Source organism: Schistocerca nitens, chromosome 6 (genome assembly GCF_023898315.1).
Source record: "Schistocerca nitens isolate TAMUIC-IGC-003100 chromosome 6, iqSchNite1.1, whole genome shotgun sequence".
NCBI lineage: Eukaryota > Metazoa > Arthropoda > Insecta > Orthoptera > Acrididae > Schistocerca > Schistocerca nitens.
The window spans coordinates 577,741,209-577,763,162 of NC_064619.1; the positions used below are offsets into that span (position 1 = coordinate 577,741,209).

Sequence of the window (21,954 nt, forward strand, 5' to 3'; positions counted from 1 at the left end):
ACATTACGAACCTGACCTTTGACGAGTTTAAAAATTTGTTTCTGGCTGAATACTGGTCAGAGCAAAAACAGCAAAGTGTCTGGCGCGAATTTGTCGTATCGAGGCCTTTCGATGCGAATTCGCGCGGCTCGATGAAGGAGTTTTGTGAGGGCTGGATCCGCAAGTTGGAATATTTGCGTGATCTCCGCACGGAAACCGAAATAGTTTGGGAACTCTACAAGAAGCTTCCAGATGATACAAAACGCTACGTAGGAAGCAATTACAGGACAATCAATGATTTCCTGGAAAGAGTTGAGGACGAGGACAATTGGCGCAATAATCGCGACAGTGGCAGAGGCCGTGGTAACAACAACGGGTACCACAGCAACGATAACCATGGGAATAATGCATACCGCAACCATGGCAGCAATAACAATAATGGTTCGGACCGTAATAACAATCGGTACAATGCAAATAATAACAGGAATGACGGAAACCAGTATCGTACTAACGTGATACGGGCTTCACAGAATAGTAATAACGCCAGAGGGTGTGATCAGCCGCCTCAGCAGCATCCGGGGACCGTATCTGCTGGGACGAGACAGGGAAACCATTAGCCGCGCCGGTGAGGGGCCGACCGGGCTTGGAGAAATTTTGGCGGCCCAGTAGCAGGAGAAAACCCAGGTGTCGTCGTTATGAAAATTCCGTGTGGAATAATCAACGGCGGGAGAGTGTGCCAGTGTTAAGAGAAAGGAGTGCGCCCACAAGTAGTAGATCAGCTGTAGACACGGCGGTAGGAAGTACATTCACTGTCAGTGAGAACAATTTAAGTAGTGTTCCGGAAATCGATTATAAAGTGGCAGCTGTAATACCCACAGCGAAACTGGAGATTGAGTTTAAGAATGATTCGCAAGTGTTGAGAGAAGATCAGATGTCGGATAAAACGTCCGTCATCGAGCGAGGGGATGCAGAGAGGGATGAGGTCTGGTTAAGGCAGTTCGGTCGCTTATACGACGAACTAAGAGATTATAGGGGCCTGTATGGGAGAAGTGTTTATGGGGAGCGCGGGCAGGATTTGCCGCGTTTCGTCCCACAGGAAGATAGTATTTGTGAAGTGATAGAAAGTTCTGGCCCTAACCGGCAGACTTTACCGAAAGTCGTAGTGGTAGAAGTAGCCGACCCATCCGACGCAAGCCTCCAGTTTAAACATTGCGGGAGTATTAAGGAGAAAGATTACGAAAATTTTAGTGATAGCCGGACACGATTGGTAGAAAAGCACGTAGATTACAGCGTGTATGAGGTTAGAGCTGACATTATACGGTCAGAAGATAACAGTGTGGGTTGCGCAGATCTAGAGGAAGTAATTGCAGATACTACTGGGCACATTTCTCCAGGTAGATTGGCAGATGAGATCAATCTGATTAAAGAGGAATCAACGAAGGTGACAATTAGTGAATTGATAGCAAAGCAACACTCACTAGTTGACGAGTTACAGGATAAGGTTTCGGTATTGGAGGCGAAGCTACAGACTAAGCCTCAGGACAAACGTGTTGAAATTAAAACTGTATGTGAACAGAGACTGAAAAAGCCGCCAGATAAACCGGATTTAGGATCAAAGCCGGATGGTTTTTTCTGGAATGACCTGGATATAGACGAGGATTTACTGTGGGAAAATAAAGAAACAGTCGAGGACAAGTGTAGACAGATAGTAGTGTCTGTTAATATGCACGACCTACAACTAAACGTGTTGATTGACACTGGTGCAGAATTGAGTGCTGTATCTGGGAAAATATTTGAGTTACTGAAAGACAGACCTGGCATCGTAGTTATGCCAGTAGCAGGAGTGAAAATTATCGGTGCAACTGGGAAGGCCAGTAAACCGGTCACAAAACAGATTTTTATCCACTTCGAGATATGTGGGGCACGATTTGAACAAGAGTTTGTCGTCGTGCCAGATTTAACTACGGAAGTAATTATCGGGTTAGATTGGCTATTAAAGTACCGTGCAGTGATTAATTGCGAAAGCAAAACTTTGACATGTATGTCACTAGATAAAACAATGGTAGTTGGTTTTGACGAGGCAGGAGACGGTGTGCATAGGCAATACAAGCCTATACACATTGTTAACTGGCCGGATAACATTGACGTAGGAATGAGTTTGAACTGCCGTAACGTGAGGAATTTCGGCATTGACAAAAGTGTAGAAAGTGAATTGGAAGAGATAATCAAATTCCCTCCACGGATTGACATTAGTATTGGTGTGAAAAAAGATCGTTTGCGGGAAGTAATGAAGCTAAAAGCTGATGCTCGCATACGTCGTCATGACGCTAAAGCGCGTTTTGCTAAGTTTGCAATCGGAGACTTAGTGCTTGTAAAAGCTCATGAGAAATCGAGCGAGATAGACAATGAAATCTCTAAATTTAAGTTTGTTTATAATGGACCATATAAAGTCATTGGTATACCTCACACAAATGCTTATTGCTTAGAGTATCCAAGCTCTGGAAAACGATTAGGTATACGGAATATTGTAGACTTGAAATTGTACCAACCTAGGATTGATTAATACCACAGAATGGGTAATTTGTACAGTATGTAATATAGAGTGTAAGATTTAAGGATGTGCCATGTTGCGATGCTTTTGCCTGACCCAGAGGTCATTAAAGAACTTGTAATTAACAAGTAATTAATTTTTGATTAGACGTTTTAACCAATTGAAAAATCCAAGCTGCTAGTTTAAGTTTTCAGCTGAGTCACAGTAGATTAAGGAATGTAAATATGCTTTTGTAACTAGCTGTCAGATTTCATGAATGCATGAATGTGTGTTTTACTAGTCATTGCCGATGTACTTAGACGCTGTTTTAAGTTTCAGGCTAGTACATGCGTGTGATGATGGACAGTGTTGAGTTATCCACTGTGATAGTATTAAGGGACTCCTTGAGATTACTCGGGAGTGAGTTTTCCTAAAGAATTCAGTGAAACGGACGTTCTGGAAATGCCGCTACACAGACGAGTGAGATCAAGCGTGCCGCACAGGCGGGCGCAACAATACTGGCAAGGTGGAGCCGCTGTCGGCTCTTGGGTCGCTGTCGGCTCTTGTGCCGCTGTCGGCATTCTTTGTACTTGCGAGTACGGAAGGCAGCTGATGTGAAAGAATTCTGCTGTCAATATTTATGTTTTTGTCGATCTACTGTATATTATTTTCTTGTTTAGCGTTAAGTGGACTCTCATGACGAGATAATAATTATGAAAAGGTTATATAAAATGTGTATTCTATGTAATTAATAATTAATTTGCGTATTTTGATCTACCTGTTTTTATGACCATGTACTCTAATTAATTTTGCAAATAGTATTCCATTTATTATAGTATTACGAATTTTAATGATTTTGGAATAGCTAAACCATTTTCTATGCTTTCTATGAATTTTAATATGTTGTCAACCTGTTTTATTTTGTGCAAGATGACAGAGTGGAATAAGATTAGGACTGTCTCCACTCAATTTTTATGGTCTAAAAAATTGATTTATGCTTAATTAGACGAATGCTAAATTTTGATGATGTTTTGAGCATATGCATTTCCGCTGTTTATTTTTTGGGACATTTTCTGAGTCTGTTTAGGTTACACGAACATCCTCAGACAATGTGGGGCACGTGTAACGCCGGAAATGCATATCCTCCTATTTCCATCTATTGTACTGTAAGTTTTTTCCTTATTTTGTTACCTGAATATATGACATTTCTGTGCCTTTATATATTGTAATTGTTTTACTATTTGTATATATATATATATATATATATATATATATATATATATATATATATATATGCATTTATGTCGATGTATAATTGGTTTGTTTCGTAAATATTATTTGTATTTTTACGCTGGGTCTTGCCTAGGGAAAACTGCTATCGAACGATTACATCGATAGGTCGTGTGAAGAATCAAAGTGTGTAGGATCTTTGGTAGTGTTAACTCTGCCGCGTGGAGCGCGGGCAGGGCAGTTGGAGTCTGGCTGGAGTAGCGAGTGGAGCAGGTGTGTGGTGTGACGCTCCCGCGAGTTGCCGCGCTTTCGGGGTTTAGCAGCATGTAATTGCGCTCGACTTGCGATGATAGTTTCTGACATGGTGTCGCGGACTGGAAGCCTTAGCTGGCGCACATCAAGAGCCCGTTTCGTCTGGTGACCGTGTTGAGAAGAAGGCGCGCCAACATCCAGCTTCTGCAACAGCGACGGCCGACAATGAGTGACTGTCGCCACCTCCTCGATCGACGGCTTCAAACCTTCAATCAACTAACAAGGAAGACTAAAAGCACGTAAAGTTTCAGAACTGTATGGCAGACCTCAGCTTTTCAAATTGTTCCATTTGCCTCGCAAAATTACAGCAACTTAGCATGAACCTTTGTTGCTCATTGTCCCAATTGCATTACCAAGCAGGGTCCCTTCCTTTTCCGAAAAGAACCCGAGTGTCGTTGAAATTCAGACGCCAGCATTCAAGTACTATCATTGCATTTCATTACTTTAGTTTCAAAGTGCAGTTAAAGCATTCATAGCTGGCTACAATAGTTAGATTACACAAGCACAAATTAAGAGTGCGAGTTTTGTTAGCATATTTTAGCTTACCTGTGACTGCAGCTCAGCTTGGTACGTACTAAATTTTACTATTGTTAATTATTCAGAATCATTTAATTCAAGTTCAAAGTTAAATCTCTTGTTTCTAAATTGCGTAGAGTCAAGTTGCTTTAGAAATGATTGTTGAGGTAGTCCAAGACTAACCGTATTTTACTGGATTTCGATGTGCTTCAGAAAGAAAGCTCACTATTAACTTCAGTCACTAAATTAACTTTCGATTTTCCGGTTTTATTAATTCTTTTGCTAAATTAAGTCAGTGTGTAGCGAAATTTATTACTTCTGACAAACTTTCAGTTTTCACACTACACGTGTCAACCTTCAGTTGCCACGCTTCTAGTGCTAATTATATGTGTAATAACCTTTCTTTTTCAGTTACTATAGTGATTGTCCTTAGGACTGGCGACTGTGATTTCCCCCAAATCTCAAATATCTAATTACCGCTAGTTAATTGTTAACGTAACGGCCGCACATTTACTTTCTTTATTAACTTTACCCCTTTTCAAAATTAATTTCCACCAGTTTCATTTGCATTTTTCCTTTCATTTAGATGTAACCCTTTCCTCCCTCTTTACCGACAGATTAACTTCGGTGACGATTGCTTTCCCAAATTTCCCATTAGATACACGCGGTTTAATTTTTCACTGTCATTAAGGTCGATAAGTGAGGGGGAGGTTACACGGTCATCTCGAATCCTCATCAGTTGAAAAAGGTAATCAATATTAGGTCCGAAAACTTCGTTTTTACAAGGGAAGGACAAAATTACAAGACAAACATCAGAATTCAGGATCAGTTTTCGTTCAAAAAATTGAAAAGAAATTACCTAAACAAAACATATACTAACTCTCATTAACAAACAATCTCTCCAGCATATTAAAATTGTTTCACATGCAGGGTTTCTTATTCATAAGCTCGCATTTTTTTTTTATCGTGTCAGAATCAATGTATCTTATATACTACGGATGCAGGAAAAATTGTTTCATTTTTGTCGAGGAATTTTTACTGAAGCGAAGTATGTGTAACACACAAACTCCTCAGGGATAATGAGCCTGAAATTAACTGTATCATCCGTGCAAATTTATCACCCAAGCATGAAGAACACACAGAATTCTTGTTTGATAAATAACAGCCCTCACGTGCATGCCTCGACTATACTTTGATTATCATAACAAGAAACGAGATGTAAAAAAACATTAACACCATGATTGGTCAGCAGTCGTAGATTAGATTGCAATAGGTTAGATTCAGTTTTCGCTCCATAGACCCAAAAAATGAGATGATTCTCGTGGGTGTGGAACATGTCAGGAAGTATAATATAAAACATTTGAATATACAGGGTGGTCCATTGATAGTGACCGGGCCAAAAATCTCACGAAATAAGCATTAAACGAAAAAACTACAAAGAACGAAACTCGTCTAGCTTGAAGGGGGAAACCAGATGGCGCTATGGTTGGCCCGCTAGATGGCGCTGCCATAGGTCACAAGGATATCAACTGCGTTTTTTTTAAATAGGAACCCCCTTTTTTATCACATATTCGTGTAGTACGTAAAGAAATATGAATGTTTTAGTTGGACCACTTTTTTCTCTCTGTGACAGGTGGCGCTGCAATAGTCACAAACGTATAAGTACGTGGTATCACGTAACATTCCGCCAGTGCGGACGGTATTTGATTCGTGATACATTACCCGTGTTAAAATGGACCGTTTACCAATTGCGGAAAAGGTCGATATCGTGTTGATGTATGGCTATTGTGATCAAAATGCCCAACGGGCGTGTGCTGTGTATGCTGCTCGGTATCCTGACGACATCATCCAAGCGTCCGGACCGTTCGCCGGATAGTTACGTTATTTAAGGAAACAGGAAGTGTTCAGCCACGTGTGAAACGTCAACCACGACCTGCAACAAATGATGATGCCCAAGTAGGTGTTTTAGCTGCTGTCGCGCCTAATCCGCACATCAGTAGCAGACAAATTGCGCGAGAATCGGGAATCTCAAAAACGTCGGTGTTGAGAATGCTACATCAACATCGATTGCACCCGTACCATATTTCTATGCACCAGGAATTGCAGGGCGACGACTTTGAACGTCGTGTACAGTTCTGCCACTGGGCACAAGAGAAATTACGGGACGATGACAGATTTTTTGCACGCGTTCTATTTAGCGACGAAGCGTAAATGGTGCAATGTATGCTGATTTCCTACGTGATGTTACTACAAGATGTTTCACTGCATGACAGAATGGCAATGTACTTCCAACATGATGGATGTCCGGCACATAGTTCGCGTGCGGTTGAAACGGAATTGAATAGCATATTTCATGACAGGTGGCTTGGTCGTCGAAGCACGTTCACCTGATCTAACGTCCCCGGATTTCTTTTTGTGGGGAAAGTTGAAGGAAGGATATTTGCTGTAGTGATCCACCGACATCCCCTAATAACATGCGTCAGCGCATTGTTAATGCATGTGCGAACATTACAGAAGGCGAACTACTCGCTGTTGAGAAGAATGTCGTTACACGTACTGCCAAATGCATTGAGGGGACATCATTTTGAGCATTTATTGCATTAATGTGCTATTTACAGGTAATCACGCTGTAACAGCATGCGTTCTCAGAAATGATAAGTTGACAAACGAACATGTATCACATTGGAACAACCGAAATAAAATGTTCAAACGTACCTATGTTAATTTAAAAAACCTATCAGATCTGTTACCAACTGTTCGTCTAAAATTGTGAGCCATATGTTGTGACTATTACAGCGCCATCTATCACAAAGCGAAAAAAGTGGTCCAACTAAAACATTCATATTTCTTTACGTACTACACGAATATGTAATAAAAAATGGGGGTTCCTATTTTTAAAAAAACGCAGTTGATATCCGTTTGACCTATGGCAGCGCCATCTAGCGGGCCAACCATAGCGCCAAGTTTCGTTCTTTGTAGTTTTATCGTTTGACGTTTATTTCGTGAGATAATGGACCACCCTGTATATACTGGTGGTGTTACTCACGTGTAAGTAAGTTCAACTTTGAGTATGAGATATCTTGTTACTATGTCACTGTAAGTGAAACTTCATGGTATTGTAATGTATTAACAGCCATCAATGTTTTTCTTAATATTATTTTAGCTACGTAGCTTTTATTTCAAAAACCATGTACAGTTGCAATATCTGTACATGCTACTCGTGCTCCAATTGTCGTGCTGTTCATTCGTACTATGAAAATGGCTGACCCTGCTCTCCGTTAAAAAAATAGCGAGAAACAAGTTGTTGGGTTGGGTTGTTTTGGGGAAAAAGACCAAACTGCGAGGTCATCGGTATCATCGGATTAGGGAAGGACGGGGAAGGAAGTCGGTCGTGCCCTTTCAAAGGAACCATCCCGGCATTTTCCTGGAGCGATTTAGGGAAATCACGGAAAACCTAAATCAGGATGGCCGGGTGCGGGATTGAACCGTCGTCTTCCCGAATGCGAGTCCAGTGTGCTAACCACTGCGCCACCTCGCTCGGTAAACACGTTTTCCTTAATGTTTTTCACAAGATTACAGAGAAAATCGGCTTTGAAGTTTCTTGAGAAACAGTATTTACTAAATATAAGGCATTGTTTGCAATGCAATGCGCGGCGCAATCGGTAGCGTAGACTAGTAATTTCAGAATCAACTATTCTGTGAACTATTAGTTTGAATCTCGTTATGGCCTTTTTTCCCTTTCAGTTTGCCTCACTGTGGCCTTCCTTTCTTTCTGTTTGAATACTTACATAATTTAAATATGAAATTCATTAAATACGTACGAATTAACACGTACTTAATCAAAAGTTTTATGAAAAATACGTGTCTTCTTCTTACGAGATACGTATCACACTCAGAATTCCAGTTTTCATTAGCAAGATAAATTCTTAACTGTCCATATTTTATAGAATTGTGTTAAAGATTGTTTAAGTTAAAAAACATTACACGTCTAAATTTTTGGGGCAAAAATGAAATATCAAATACCCTTCATTTGGATATGTCCATTATTTTACGTCACACATGTGGTCTCACACGAGCCAGGGTGATAAGTCGTAGAAATATGGAAAACAATTTTCTTGGCATGGGGCACACGGTCAAATGTTGCATTTTTACAGTTGTTGTCGTACCACTGCAGTCTGAACCCAATAGAACTGATTTGAAGTCAAGTTATGGGATTTGTCGCGAGAAATAACAAGACATTTAAGCTGCCAGGCGTACTGGAATTAATGCACGAAGCTTTGTCACATGTCACTGCTGAACGCCGGCGAAATGAAGAACGGCACCTCGTAAAAGAAAAGGAGAAACGATTTTTTTGGGTGGCCTCGGGGAGGCTATTGTTGATCGCTACGTGATCAACGTAACAGATGACAGTTCCAGTACTGAAATGTATTCCTGGAAGTCGGATATGGAAGGAATTCAAACAATAACAAAGGGCTGGCTGTAATACCTTCTGCGGCATCCATATTTAATCATATGGTGAAATCCTTATATGCTTTTAAGTCACATGTAGCACTCGCAGATAAATTACCCTGTATTTAAGTTAGGAATTTTCATGACTCTTGTTTTTAATTACTGTACCATGTTAGCTAAAATCGACAGCATGTTAGGTTTGCGCCTAGTCACATAAGAAGAGTATATTGCCGAATTTTGTCATATGTTACTTCATTCTGTTTAAAAAGTAAATGTCATTTGAAGCTACATTGTTTCACTGCTCGTCTCTTTTTACGTATTTTTTTACTGCAACTGTTCACATCACTGCAGGTTAGATGGACCATTTGGTTAATCAGCGCTGTCCAAGATCAATGCGCCGGTAAAACCGTTGCCCTATATCATCGCTTAGTCGATGTGTGCGTAATGAACAACGTAAAACGTTTCCTTACTATCGTACTCGAATGTGCTCGTGACAGCTTGGCTTCCGCTCCAAGTGAAGGGAAATTCGATGAGGTTCCCTCAAACGCGGAATAATCCAGAGTACAATGTTCACAACACGTTTATTTTTATGATGAACGCAGTATACAGTGTAATTTATACGTAACTCATGTACCGATAATCGTATTTAGATTTTCAAAAATGGTTCAAATGGCTCAGAGCACTATGGGACGTAACATCTATGGTCATCAGTCCCCTAGAACTTAGAACTACTTAAACCTAACTAACCTAAGGACAGCACACAACACCCAGCCATCACGAGGCAGAGAAAATCCCTGACCCCGCCGGGAATCGAACCCGGGAACCCGGGCGTGGGAAGCGAGAACGCTACCGCACGACCACGAGATGCGGGCATTTAGATTTTGACCTTTATGTAAACGCATGTAACAAACTCGGTTTATCACACAAATTGTAGACTGCCTAATATTTGCATTTGAAACCGTTCAGTCCAGCGTAGAAACAGTTGTAAAAACCGAGCATAAGAAAAGGTACTACTCCAATTATAATAGCATGTGTTTCATGGTTTCCTTATCTTCTTTTATTTCTTGCTTTGTTGTAAAGATACAGTAAGCTCAAGTAAACGAACGAGAGAAGCGTGCACAGTCTTCAAGAATTTAAAATCAACTAGAAAACGAAATGAAACAATAATCAGTTATGTTGCTCAGTCCGAAGCCTGGTTCCGTGCAGCTCTTCAAGCTAGTCCAAGCCTCTTTATCTCTACTTAACTACTGCAAGCTTTTCACAGTAGCCAGGCCTTGGTGTCCTACAGTTTTTACTCCTCTCACACTTTCCTCCATCAGCAGATTGACGATTCCTTGATGCATCATAGTGAGTCACATTAATGGATACCTTATTTAAGTTAAGATGTGCGTAATTTTCGCTTCTCCCCAATACTATCCTGTGTCTCATTAGTTATCCGAACTCCGCATCGAATCTATAACATTGTTCTGTAGTACCATATTTCAAAAAGTTCCATTCTCTTCCTCTCTGTGATCTTTATTTCCATGCTTCTCCCCCCCCCCCCAAAAAAAAAAAGGCGTTACCTTCATAAAAGATTTTCAACCACTTCATTTTAGACTAGCAACATGCCCCCGCTTCTCATGGGCATCACTAAGTATTTGCGATCGGACGAAATCTCTGGTATAGCCATAATACTACCTCTACAAAGCCTTCTTTGTGAATCAGCATGTATGTTAGTAAAAACAATATAGAAACCTTTACAGTAGTTCCTGAGGTTAGCCTTCACTTATCGAAGAAAAACGCGGTGGGAGTCTTTAATTTAAAATATGTATGTATGTTAACTTCCTCATTTTCAGAAATGCTTTTCTTGCTGTTGAATGCCTACATTTCATGGTCTCTGTATTTCGGCCATCACCAGTTATTTTACTGCCAGATAGCAACCTTCAGGTACTACCTTCAGCATCGCATTTTCTAATCTAATTTTCTTCACCTGATTTAGCTCCACTACATTGCATTACCCTAGTTTTACATCTGTTGATGTTCACCCTGTAACAGCTTTTCAATGCATTATCAATTTCTTTCATGTGCTCGTCCAAGTCTTTTGCCGTTTCTGATAGATTCACGATATCTTCGGCAAACATGAAAGTTTATAATTCCTTTCCCTCAACTTTTATGCCATTTCCAATTTTGTTTCATTTACTGCTTGGTCAACGTACAGATTGAATAACATCGGGGATAGACTACAACCCCATCTCATGTCCTTCTCAACTACTGTTTCCTTTTCGTATCCTTAGACTCTTAAATCTTCAGTTTGATTTCTGTATGAGTTGTGGATAACTTGTCCCTCTTTAGATACTTCTGCCATCTTCAGAATTTCGGAGTGTGTGTTCAACATACCACTGCCAAAAGCCTTCTCTAAATCTACAAATGCCATTAACGTAAGTTTGTTTTTCTTGAACCGATCTTCTAGAATAAGTCGTAGGGTCATTACAGCCTCGCGTATTCATACTTTTATCTGGAACGCATACTGAGTTTGCCCGAAGTCTGCTTCCACCAGATGTATTAGTTCAGTTAAATGTCACGATTTCTTGGGTGTTTCAAACAGATTCAGACAAATAAAAGGATAGATATGTAAAAGAGTTTGATGTTACGTAACAACGCAAGAACTTTTGTCATGCAATTGACCAAGTTAAAAGTACTGTAGCTGTTTGTTACATGATATATTCGTTGGCGAGATCTAAATCTTAAGATGATTTACATTAACGCGTAACAAATGTTCTTGTTGCATCCGTCCGTAACGCGTAACAAATGTTCTTGTTGCATCCGTCGATATACCAAGACTCCTGTAAAATTTCCCTCCCTTTTCCCCTGGGAAAATACAGCGGATAGGAATGCATAGTGAAATTACACTGCCTGACAAGAAGTTGAAGCACCCAGAATACATAGTCTGATGTCAATGTCGATTCACACACATACACATAGACACCATCGTCGTATATATAAATGATTAGAACTGCAATTTCCTGTGACAGATAGAACAGCCACCATAGTTCATTAATGTTATTCATGTTAAGTGATGTTATCAGTCCTAATATGATACGAGGGTTGTCCAGGAAGTAAGTTCCGATCGGTCGCGAAATGGAAGCCACAGTGAAAACTAGAAACGTTTTATTTGCAACAGTTAGGTACACCTTCCACTTGCTTCTCTACATAGTCGCCGCTCCAACTTCGAGTTTTGTCGTAGCATTGTATCAACTTTCCAATATCCTCGTCACAGAAAGCAGCCGCCTGTGCTTTCGGCCAGTTATCTGCACTGGTCTGCAGCTCTTTGTCTGTTGAAAAACTTTGTCTCCATAGCCAGAGGTTCTTTTGAACAGAGATGAGACTCAGGGGGAGCCAATTACGGACTGTATTGTGGGTGATCAAACACTTCTCATCGGAAACGCTGCAGGAGCGTCTTCATTGCCCCTGCAATGTGCGGTCGAGAATTGGCATGAAGAAGGAACTGCTCGACAGTTGTGTTACGTGGGCTGCATGACACAGGCGAAATCTCTAACCAGGCCCTCACACTTGGCGGCAGACGCTCTTCCCGACGCATCTTTAACGTGCTGACTGTTCACTCAAAACAAAAGTGTGGTGTCACCGCTAGACACCACACTGGCTAGGTGGTAACTTAAATCGGCCGCGGTCCTGTAGTACATGTCGGACCCGCGTGTCGCCACTGTGTAATCGCAATCCTAGCGCCACCACATGGCAGGTCGCAAGACACGGACATGACCTCGCCCCAGTTGTACGGACGACATAGCTTGCGACCAGACCTACCAAGTCTTCCTCTCATTTGCCGAGAGACTGATAGAATAGCCTTCAGCTTATTCCATAGCTACTACCTAGCAAGGCGCCATTTGTATCAGTGCTTATAGCTTACTACTATTCAAGAGATGTATTCCAACAAGAGAATAAAGTTAAGTATATTATTCCCGCTACGTACTTTTCTTCTTATTCATTAATAAGTCTCATGTTCCAGTACTTCACGCCCGTCTGCGTTAGTTTAGCGTGCACTTTCAGCCACTTCGATCTACAAGGTGTTGGCCCAGCTGCCGACACATCACATGGCGACGAGAGAAAGTGTTTTTTCTGCTTTGGACTGATTTGTTCTTTTTCCCTTTTTGTGCTCTGATTTGCTTGTGTCATGGCTTCGCCGCAATCTCCAGAGGTACTGTCCGAATTTTTTCGCTTGCAGAATCAGCAGACGCAGGCGTTATTGGAAGCCCTAGGACAGCTCGTCCAGGGTCAACGTGCGCTGCAAACCGATGCGGCAGCCGCCGCTTCATCGCTACCGCAGCCACACACCGCTGTCGCACCGCCATTTAGGCCCTTTGAGGCCACGTGCGAAACCTGGACTGAGTGGGCCAGCCAGTTCCAGTTTCATCTCGCAGCATACAGAATTCAAGGTAAAGAGCGGCAGCCGTTTTTGCTTTCTTGTGTCGGTGTGTCTACCTACCGTGTGATAGTGAAATTGTTTCCCCGACGCGACGTAGCAACTCTGACCTACGAGGAAATTTTGTCGGCTTTAGATGCCTATTTCAAAGAAACAGTAAATGTAGTTGCAAAACGGTATACGTTCTTTCGTACAAAACGTACGGCCGGTCAGACTAATAGGGAGTGGGTTGCAACTTTGCAAGGCCTTACTAGAGACTGCGCGTTTGCCTGTGAATGTGGCCTCCCATATTCCGATACAATGGTGCGTGATGCAATAGCACAGAACGTTTCTGATGTTCGCATACGGGAACAGATTTTGAAACTCGTAAATCCCTCCCTTCAACAAGTGATAGACATATTGGATAGGCAAGACACACTTGACTTTGCTCAGGACTCATTTGAAACTTCGCCAGCAGTGTGTTATATTAATCAGCCCGCCGGGCCCGCTGCACGGGACGCTAAGCGGCCCTCGCGCCCGTCGCAGCCTCGCTCGCAAACACGTGCGCCGCGTAAGCAAGCAACTGCAGTGAAATCATGCCCGCGGTGTGCAACTAGACATTCGCGTGAAAATTGCCCGTCACGCCAAGCTATTTGCTTTTACTGTCAAAAGAAGGGACATGTTCAAAGTGTTTGCCAGAAAAAGCTTAGATCAGACAATCGCAATAATTCCAGGCCTTTTGCTTCGCGCCGGAATCGCACCCAGGACAATCAGGCTCGTGGACCTTCGCCCATGGACATTAATGTAGTTCATTCCCACCCGTCCGGTGACACTTTAGCTAACAGTGACTGTGTTCGTCCCACCCAAAGTGTGTGTCGACGTCGCAGGAAATCCCGTAAAGTCGCAAGTGCTTCTGTACCTGTATCAGTTCAAATTGCACGTGACAGTCGCTCTTGTCGTCAGCAGGACAATAAACTTTTTGTGGACTTAGACTTTGACGGCGATACCGGAGCTGCAGTTTCATTGCTTAATCACGACACGTACAAACAACTGGGCCAACCGCCATTGCGTGCCGCAAATGTTAAGTTACATAGTTACTCAGGACAGCAGATCCCTGTGTTAGGACAGTGCAGCCTTCTTGCAACATACAAGGGACAAACAAAACTTGTATCATTTTACGAAAAAAATGGCTCTGAGCACTATGGGACTCAACTGCTGAGGTCATTAGTCCCCTAGAACTTAGAACTAGTTAAACCTAACTAACCTAAGGACATCACAAACATCCATGCCCTAGGCAGGATTCGAACCTGCGACCGTAGCGGTCTTGCGGTTCCAGACTGCAGCGCCTTTAACCGCACGGCCACTTCGGCCGGCTGTATCATTTTACGTTCTTCGTTCTTCTAGTGCAGTGAACTTGTTTGGTTTAGATTTGTTTCAATTGTTTAATTTGTCTATAGTAAATCAGGTCCTATCAGTGAATCAGACTGTGCCTTCCGCCAGTGTTTCTAGTCTTTGTGAAGAATTTGCAGACATTTTTGCACCGGGCCTTGGTTGCGCTAAGAACTATGCTGCACATTTGGAATTGAAAGACAACGCGCAACCGACATTTTTCAGAGCGCGCAATGTTCCCCACGCATTGCGTGATGAGGTCGCAAGAACATTGCACGAATTAGAATCTCAAGGTGTAATTGAACGTGTGCAGGCTTCTCTCTGGGCCTCACCCTTAGTAATTTTGCCAAAACCTTCCGGAAAACTGAGACTTTGTGTGGACTTCAAGGCCACTGTGAATCCACAACTTGTGACTGCTACTTTTCCTTTGCCCCGCCCGGAAGATCTTTTTGACAAACTGTGCCCGGGAAAATATTTTTCCAAATTGGACCTCGCAGATGCGTACTTGCAGATACCTGTGGACGAAGAATCCCAGCGCGTCTTGGTGGTAAACACGCATCTTGGCTTGTATCGCTTCAAAAGACTGCCATTCGGGTGTGCATCCGCCCCTGCTTTGTTTCAGCAATATTTACAAACTGTGTGTGCGTCGGTCCCTACTGCTGCGAACTATCTGGACGATATTGTGATCTCAGGAAAGACAGAAGCCGAACTTTTGCAAAATCTCCGAACATTATTTCAGGTATTGCGTCAGAATGGTCTTCGCTTGAGAAAGGACAAATGTGTGTTCTTTGCTCGGGACTTACCCTACCTGGGGCATGTCATAAATGCCCAAGGTATACATCCGAGTCCAGAGCACCTCCGTGCCATACAGGACTTACCTGCTCCGCAAGATTTGAAACAGCTACAGAGTGTGTTGGGTAAAATAAATTATTATCATAAATTTTTGCGCAATGCTTCTTCCATTTCAGCTCCGCTTCATCGCTTACGCCGTAAAGGTGTTCCGTTCGTCTGGACGACGGAATGCGAACGCGCCTTTCGCCAGTTGAAATCGGCGTTACTTTCAAATACTTGCCTTACGCCATTCGATCCCCGAAAACCCCTTTTGTTGATGGTAGATGCATCGGATTTCGGGATCGGTGCTGTGCTTGCGCACAAGGATGGCTCGCATGATCGCCCTATTGCCTTTGCGTCCAAATTGCTCTCCTCTGCGCCAAGAAATTCTTCACAAATAGAGAAAGAAGCTTTAGCTCTCGCGTTTGGTATTACCAAGTTCCATGACTTCTTGTATGGTCGTCACTTTACCATCATCACAGACCACAAACCGTTGACATCGCTTTTTCATCCGCACAAGCCTGTACCTCCACGTACAGCGCAGAAATTCATTCGCTGGTCACTTTTTCTCTCGCAGTACCGCTACGATATTTTGTATCGGTCCACTGCTAAGCACGGAAGCGCTGATGCGTTGTCCCGTTTGCCTGTTGCTGAGGATAAAGCATTCGATTCTTCCGAACTTGCTTGCATGTTCATTGATTCGGAAGCCGATGACGTGGTCGCATCGTTTCCGATTGATTTTCGTCGTGTAGCTACAGCCACAGCTGCTGACCCTGTCCTTGCTACTGTTTTGCGTTTTGTTGCTACGCAATGGCCCTTGTCAAAGTCACGGATCGAGGATCCTTTGGTTCGCCGTTTTTTTGCTCACAAGGAGAGACTTTTTGTACGACGTGGTGTTTTGTTGTTGCGTTCCGATAATGATCAGTCCAGAGTCGTGGTCCCACGTTCGTTGCAGTCCTCTGTCTTAAAGCTTCTTCACCAAGGACATTGGGGTATAGTGCGTACGAAACAACTTGCTCGTCAGCACTGTACTTGGTTCGGAATCGATGCTGCGATTACGAATAGGTGCTCCTCTTGCGTGGCGTGTGCCGAACACCAATCCGCACCGCCGCGTAAATTCTTTGCATGGCCGAACGCCACTTCCCCTTGGCAACGCTTGCACATCGATTTTGCTGGTCCATTCTGGAATGCTCGATGGTTGGTTGTGGTCGATGCTTTCAGTAATTTTCCTTTTGTTGTCCGGATGTCTTCCACGACGTCTTCTGCCACAATCCAAGCCTTGTCTGCTATCTTTTGCATTGAAGGTCTTCCGCAGACTCTTGTTTCCGACAAGGGCCCACAATTCATGTCCGCAGAATTTCAGTCATTCTGCAAGGCCAATGGTATTCAACATCTGACGTCCGCGCCGTTTTCGCCTCAGTCAAACGGTGCCGCTGAACGATTGGTCCGGACTTTCAAGTCCCAGATGTTGAAATTGAAAGAGTCGCATTCTCGGGAGGACGCTTTGTTACTCTTTTTGTCATCGTATCGCTCTCAGCCCCGCGATGGTCGCTCGCCGGCTGAATTGCTCCATGGTCGATCTCATCGCACCCTGATGTCTTTGTTGCATCCGCCACATCAGGTTCCTGTGCAGCGGCAGACTCCTGCTTTTGCTCCTGGCGACGTTGTCTATTATCGCAACTATCGCGGTTCACAGCGTTGGCTCGCAGGGCGCATTCTTCGCTGCCTCGGCCGCGCGATGTATGTGGTTTTGGGGGCCTCTGGTGAGGTGCGTCGGCATCTCAATCAGCTGCGCCTCTGTCGTCGCCTGGGTTCTGCCGCTCCCCGTCTGCTTTCAGCGACGGAGCCGTCAGGTCAGCGCCTTGGGGACCCATCTACTGGCTCGCCTCATCCCCAGGTGTTGCCGACGCTACCTTCCATTTTGCCCCATGGCGTCGCGCCGCCGCCGCAGCCGCCGCCGGCGCCGCCCGCAGTGGACGCTTCGCTGCAGCCGCCTGGCGCCTCCCTGGGTCACGCGCCGCCGTTCGCTTCCCGTGACCAGCCGTCATCCGCCATGGACCTCTTGTCCGCTCCGGACCAGATGTCGTCATCGCGCGTCGGATTCCCCGACGCAATGGAGGTCGACCCTTCGGCCCCTCCGGTGTCATTACGTGCGCATCCACCGCATGTTGACGTGCACCCTGGACTAGGTTTTCAGGCGTTTCCTGGCTCCCCTCGGACCGAATGGCCGGGTGCGGGTGGCACAGCCTCGCCTGTTGTTAGGCTCCCCACCTCATCGCATACGTCAACATGGGGTCCTCCCCACGGCGGGCGGAAGCCTTATCTCACGACCGTTCGCCGATTTGCGGGGGAGGAATGTGGTGTCACCGCTAGACACCACACTGGCTAGGTGGTAACTTAAATCGGCCGCGGTCCTGTAGTACATGTCGGACCCGCGTGTCGCCACTGTGTAATCGCAATCCTAGCGCCACCACATGGCAGGTCGCAAGACACGGACATGACCTCGCCCCAGTTGTACGGACGACATAGCTTGCGACCAGACCTACCAAGTCTTCCTCTCATTTGCCGAGAGACTGATAGAATAGCCTTCAGCTTATTCCATAGCTACTACCTAGCAAGGCGCCATTTGTATCAGTGCTTATAGCTTACTACTATTCAAGAGATGTATTCCAACAAGAGAATAAAGTTAAGTATATTATTCCCGCTACGTACTTTTCTTCTTATTCATTAATAAGTCTCATGTTCCAGTACTTCACGCCCGTCTGCGTTAGTTTAGCGTGCACTTTCAGCCACTTCGATCTACAAGGTGTTGGCCCAGCTGCCGACACATCAAAAAGAGCGACGCTACACGATCGACGGGCATACTAGAGACGCTGCCCAACACATCTGTGCAAAGCTTTACCGGATTTTCCCTGTGGTTTCCATTTCGCAACCGATCGGAACTTACTTTCTGAACAACCCTCGTATATAAGAGGCGTTAACAGCGTCAAATTTTGAGTGACCACTGTGAAGAACACGGACATGCGCACTCGTGTGGAACTGCGTGATGAGCAACAGACAGAATTTGAAAGAGGTCTCATTGTAGATCTCCATTTGGTCGGCTTGTCTAATCGTGGAACATCCAAATTGCTGGGTGTTTGTTCACCAAAGGTGCCAACGGCCTTGCCGCAGTGGTCACACCGGTTCCCGTCAGATCACCGAAGTTAAGCGCTGTCGGGCTAGGCTACCACTTGGATGGGTGACCATCCGGTCTGCCGAGCGCTGTTGACAAGCGGGGTGCACTCAGCCCTTGCGAGGCAAACTGAGGAGCTACTTGACTGAGAATTAGATGCTCAGGTCTCGGAAACTGACATACGGCCGGGAGAGCGGTGTGCTGATCACATGCCCCTCCATATCTGCATCCAGTGACGCCTGTGGGCTGAGGATGACACGGCGGCCGGTCAGTACCGTTGGGCCTTCATGACCTGTTCGGGAGGAGTTTTTAGTTTTGTTTTGTTCACCAAAGATAGGACCACAACACAAAGGTAGCAAAATCGAACCCCCTGCTACAGATATCCGAAGCTAAATAGAAGAGGGCTGCCTGCAAACTCTTCACAAGGCAATATCTAAAAGAGAATCATTAGGCAATACATGAGAAACAATAACAATACTTACTGAAAAAACGTTTATCATAAATATACTTAGCTTTGGTTTCCAGAGAAGGCGTAGTACTAATTTAAAGTTCTTCACTTAAACTGCCCAAACATAGTAAATGATTACTAATTAATGTAATTGAAGGTCAGTATGGAGAAAGTTAAAGTTCATTGTCTCAATAGGGACACACTTAACTATCACTCTGGTATACATTCGACAGTCGGCGTAAGCTGTCAAGCGACTAGGAGTGGTCGATTTTGTAGGTAACTTATAGGCTAATGTAGAATTGAAGAACTGCTGAAACTTGACGGTAACTGATGATAGCTGGACAATAACTGGATGAGTGTCGGCGTGCAGTCAATTATAGCATACGTTCGGCGTGTGAATGTCATCCTGTGAACTGTTTGGTGAATGCATCAAACACACTGCATAACATAATTAAAGGATCCTTTTTCCGAAACCCCGTAATTGTCTCCCCTTGTCACGCAGAAGTTCCAAATTTTGCTACTAACGTCTTCTGTAAATGGACCAAATGTGTGGCGCCCTGTGACATCATCCTCGGGCTCGACGACACATCAAACGGCGTGGAGTCGACACACGCGAAAAACAGGCCAGAGCTCGGAAGTTCATGTAACGTGTAAGGTGGGTTAAATATGTCACATTGGCAGCAGATATCACCTCAGTTCTTCAGTTCTGCCCAGTGCGTGGACCTGTAACACGACAGACCCTAACAGTCAGCAGTCAAATGAGAGGGTGGCACATGGTTGACAGATTTCACTCACTTAGTGACAAAGCTTCAAGTCTATCGGGTTTTGGAACAACTGACAACGATTCAGACTTAGAAGTGATCAACTGTGCAGACAAAGTTACTACCTACAGTTGTTAGTAGCCAGTGAATGAATATTAAACTCAGAAAGTGTCGTGTCTGGTGAAAACGTACAAGCAGAAGTGGCCATTTAAAAAAACGTTAAAGAAAAAATTTCCATTTCTTAAAGAAAATGATACAAACGGTAAAGCTGAATGTATTGTGTGAAAATCGGCATTTTCTATAGGTCACGGCAGGAGAAGCGACATAAAAGTTCATCTCCAAAAGAAGAAACACAAGGAAGCGTCATCGGCGTCTGCAAGTAGCCAGAGAAGAATTCATTTTTGAAGAAAAACACTACAGGAAGCCTGATTTAGAACTGGCTGGTGAAGAAGGTACGTTTGGCTGTCATGTCGTCCATCAGACTCACAGCTTTCGAGCAAATGATTACTTCTTCTTTGATCCGTAAGCTTTCCGACAAGTCTAAATATTATTGTGCTAGAACTACACTGAAGAGCCAAAGAAACTGGTACACCTACCTATTATCGTATAGGGCCCCCGCGAGCACGCAGAAGTGAGGCAACAAAACGTGTCATGGACGCGACTAATGTCTGATGTAGTGCTGGAGGGAATTGGTGCCATGAATCCCGTAGCACTGTCCATAAATCCGTAAAATTACGAGGGGATAGAGATCTCTTCTGAACAGCACGTTGCAAGGCAACCCAGGTATGCTCAATAATGTTCATGTCTGGGGAGTTTGGTAGCCACCGGAGGTGTTTAAGCTATGAAGAGTGTTCCTGGTGCCACTCTGTAATAATTTTGGACGCGTCGATTATCGCATTGTCCTGCTGCAATTGTCAGAGTCCGTCGGAATGCACAATGAACATGAATGGATGCAGGTGATCAGACAGGATAACTGCGTATGTATAACCTGTCAGGAGTCCCATATCACTCCAACTGCACACGCCCCACACCATTACAGAGCCTCCACTAGCTTGAACAGTCCCCTATTGACATGCAGGGTCCATAGAATCATGAGGTTGTCTCCATACACGTACACGTCCATTTGAAACGAGACTTGAAGCGAGATCTATTTCCAGTCATCAACAAGCCAACGTCGGTGCTGAAGGGCCCAGGCGAGGCGTAAAGCTTTGTACTGTGCAGCCATTTCGTTGAATTTTTCGCAAGCTGACTCTTCTTGATGGCCCAGCATTGAAATCTGCAGCAATTTGCGGAAGGGCTGCACTTCTATCACGTTGAATAATTCTCTTCAGTCGTCGTTGGTACCGTCCTTGCAGTATCTTTTTCCGGCCGCAGCGATGTCGGAGATTTGATGGTTTACCGGATTCCTGATATTCACGGTATACTCGTGAATAGTTGTACAGGAAAGTCCCCACTTCATCGCTACCTCGGAGATGCTGTGTCCCATCGCTCGTGTGCGGACTATAACACCACGTTCAAACTCACTTAAATCTTGATAACCTGCCATTGCGGCAGCAGTAACCGATCTAGCAACTGTGTCAGACACGTATTGTCTTACATAGACGTTGCCGACCGCAGCGCTGTATTCTGCCAGTTTACATATCTCTGTACTTGAATACGTATGCCTACACCTTTTTCTTTGGCGCTTCAGTGTAAAAGTCAATCAACTGTTGTTAATGTGTTTGCCGCCCATGTTCCTACACTAATGAATTACAAAAAGCAAAATATGTTTCTGTAATGACTCATGCATCAAAACACAGATCAATTAAAGTGATTCCATTAGTGATTCGAAACTACATTCTTGGTTTCGGCATGAAAGTAAAAATTTTTGATATTAGCGGTGCTCCTAATCAAACAGGCAATACACGAATTCAGTTTATTGAGTAATTTTTGACACAATAT

The 21,954-nt window shown here is 44.0% G+C and overlaps 1 pseudogene; it reads left to right on the plus strand.

Moving 5' to 3' along the window:
• The first annotated feature begins 18,784 nt into the window (after positions 1–18,784).
• LOC126263955 (5S ribosomal RNA) lies at positions 18,785–18,902 on the plus strand (annotated as a pseudogene).
• The last annotated feature ends 3,052 nt before the right edge of the window (positions 18,903–21,954 follow it).